Source organism: Solanum stenotomum, chromosome 11, assembly GCF_019186545.1.
Source record: "Solanum stenotomum isolate F172 chromosome 11, ASM1918654v1, whole genome shotgun sequence".
NCBI classification, from domain to species: Eukaryota; Viridiplantae; Streptophyta; class Magnoliopsida; order Solanales; family Solanaceae; genus Solanum; species Solanum stenotomum.
This window is the reverse complement of record NC_064292.1, coordinates 45050657-45053977: the sequence shown is the minus strand read 5'-3', so window position 1 is coordinate 45053977 and position 3321 is coordinate 45050657. Positions and strand designations below refer to the sequence as shown.

The following is a 3321-nucleotide window of genomic DNA, read 5'->3' as shown; positions in this document are numbered from 1 at the left end:
GTGGACATCTCGGGAAATGACCTTAGCGAGGAAGTGAAACTTAGATATAAAGGATTGCATGATCAACACACAGGTATCATTACCTTACAAGATGGTAAACTTGGTTCATTGTCATCCTTCCTCGAATATGCAGATATTTTCTGGCCACCTCCATCTTGGCTTTTTACTGACGATGGTCAGGCAGCTTCTAAAAAGTTTTCTCCTCGAATGTTGCTTTATCTATTTGATACTACACATGTGAGCTCATGTCAGGATGAGAAGAAGCTTGATCCTAGACATGTAAGGTCGTTTTAAACTTGATACTTACTTGAAAAGTGAATGTGTTTGAATTTAAGTATTCCTCTCTATTATAGTTCTTTTCTAATGACCTAAAGATTTAGATTCTTTGTTTATGAAACTCAATGCCTTTCTTTTATTTTATTCACATGCACTTCAATACTCCATTTAACTAATGCATTCGTTCCTTGATTGACTTGTTTATATTATTAAATGTTGACATCGACAGTTAACGTGCATGCTGCAGAACATTTTTAATATCCTTGATGGTGTTTGTCATGTGCCAATGAGGTTTCCAGATCAATATTGATAACCAAAAGTGTTGGATAATAGTAACGCGAACAAGAATCAGTGTATCATGTTTATGTATTATGCATAAAAAGAATCAATTGTAGCTTTTAGGAGTTGTAGGACAGCAACACTAACATGAAATATTAGCATCTCCTCCAGATGTCATTGTTCTTTTCTCTATTATTTTCAACATCTCCTTTTCAAACCTGTTTTGTATTGCTTGACTTGAGCCGAGGATCTTTCGATAACAATCTCTTTGCGTTCACAAGGTATGTATAAGGTTTGCGTACACACCACCCTCCCCAGACCCCACTTGTAAAAATTAAGTACCTAAACATACTTCCAAAAATTAAAAATAAAGTTTAATTTATATATCTTGAACTACACGTGTCCAAGAACTAGTTTATAAAATATGTGTTTTGGCCTTTGAGAAGAAGAAATTTTACTTGCTTTGTTACATTTTTGTGCATAAGGGTACTCTGTGCAAGTGCAGCATCACATCTATTCTTTTGTGAGACAAGTGACATGCCTTGTAAAAGATGCCTCACCTCGTTGTGCTGAGATCAAAAGTGCCACATAAACTAGATGTATAGAAATCTCTGTGTATGGTCATGTCTTTCGAGTCGTTGAAAGGAAAGTGAGTTTGATAGAGCGACTTAATCTTAATCTAACTCTGTTATCTGAGAATTTGCAAGTCATCTTCACCATTTGAGTTTTTGGATGTATAATGTATTACATCCAGAAACTCTTGTGCAGGCTTGTTCTCCTCTGTTTCCCCTTGGCTCGTTTAGTATTCCTACTTCATTTGAAGTTACAATTGTGTTTGTTAAGACTCGCTCTTCAATACTTCATTTAGCTAATGTATCCGCTGCTTGATAGTAATGTTGAATTCGACAGTTAACATGCTGCAGAACGTTTTTAATATCCTTGATGGTGTCTGATATGTGCCAATAAGGTTTCCTTTGACAACTTTTCAATTTTCTTCCTTTGTCAGCCTTGACTGCAGTTTTATGCAAATCGAAATCTGTGCCTCGATTCAGAAAATTTTAAATCAGTAATCTGTATAAGATGAACTTTTATGCGGTCGAGACCATAAACAATTTAGAGTGCAAGCCATAAAAGAAAAATAGAATAGTGTGCAAATCACATAAATGATATTTTAGGGTTGCCAAACGCAAGGACTCCAAACAGGCTCAATGTTTTTTGCTTAAAGAAGTTGTTGAAAGAATCAGCAAATGCTTCGACAGTCATATTGACAATCTCCGAATTCGTGTCTCCTGTCAAACTACCTATCCCCAACAACATGACCCGTAGTTATTATGAAAAATCTCAGTTTTACTTTACAGGCTGGTTGGTGAATATTGTAAAAACAACAGACGGAAAATAGATTTTGAATCCTCTAACCACATAAAGGAGCAGAGACTATCAAGGTTCTGCACTAAATTTGTCTGCATCTGATGTGAATATCTGCAATCATATCCTCTTCATGATGGAATTGTATGTGTTACTTGAGAATAACTGCTAGTACAAATGTTAAGGCAGCTATAGTGTTGACCATCGAGGCAAGAAGAGTCGGAGAAGTGTAGTTCAAGCTCACAAAGTACATGTTCAGTGTCAAACTCACTCTGTTATGAAGGATATACTGTTAATATTCCTCATCAAACAACATATGAAAAATTGATGTTTGATAGATCTTACCCCACTAGAGAGAGTACAAATATCTCCAACAACAAAGCTATAGTTAACTTTGGCCTTGTCTTTCTGCAGAAATCAACAGAAACATCAGAAAAAACTGCATTTCTGCATATTTTTGCATTGGAGATGACTTTGTGATTTACCTTTCAAGAAAATAGGCAAAGGGTAGCATAGCAAGACCGGCAACGATATGCCGATAATGAGGATTCATTCCATGATTGAAGGAAGCTTCAGTTATGAAGTACAAAAAAGTGTAAGCAATTTGAGCCAAAACCATAAGGATGTGAGGCTTGAACCTCTTGTAAGTGCCATGCTAGTCCCCATAGCTATCAATACTTTTGGACACGTCTAGGATTAGAGAAGTATTGATGAAAAATAATATTGCGTTACAAGCTGAGAAGAGACCTATTCTAGTTATAATAGGAATCTTGAAAAAGCGCTTATGTGAAATAATTAAAATATTTTAAAAATTAGTTCCATGTAACTAAAAAACTATTTTTTTTAAAAAATATTTAAAAGTTAAATACGGTAAAAAAAATTTCCTACAAAGTTTGATGATCTTTTTAATGAACATTTAGTATAATATATATATATATATATTTAGGTTAAGATTTAAAAGTTCAAAAGGACAAGGCCATGGGTTGGGTCTCCAGAAAAAAACAAAATGACGGCAATAGTAATAAGGGAATTTTTTTAAAATGTCAATATTTTAGCATTTAATAGGATCTCTTAGCTACATTTTCAATATTTATTAAAAGTGTCAATATTTTAGTTTGTTATATATCTGATTTATGTATTTTTTAAATTTATTTATTTTGAAAGAATACAACTATTTAATAACAGAAAGGAGAAAATCAAGGGATAGAATATTTCAAAAAAATGTAAGTATCACTTAATTTTCTTATCAGTTATATTTTCAAAGAAAAATCAAACGTGTGCCTTTCTCACAATGTATTTTTGTTTTTTTTTTCCAGAATTTTGTAACATTTTTTAAATCGTATCATTCCAATATGTATACTATTTGTATTCATTCTAGTTTTCATGTTGTNCCATGGATGA

The 3321-nt window shown here is 33.3% G+C and overlaps 1 long non-coding RNA gene across 1 annotated transcript; it reads right to left on the bottom strand.

The window, feature by feature from the left end:
• Positions 1-2079: 2079 nt before the first annotated feature.
• LOC125845319 (uncharacterized) lies at positions 2080-2462 on the bottom strand. The gene is made up of 3 exons (XR_007444259.1): positions 2406-2462; positions 2266-2328; positions 2080-2192 (listed from the first exon to the last, which is right to left on the bottom strand). It is a non-coding gene; the product is annotated as an uncharacterized LOC125845319 (long non-coding RNA).
• Between the last annotated feature and the right edge of the window lie 859 nt (positions 2463-3321).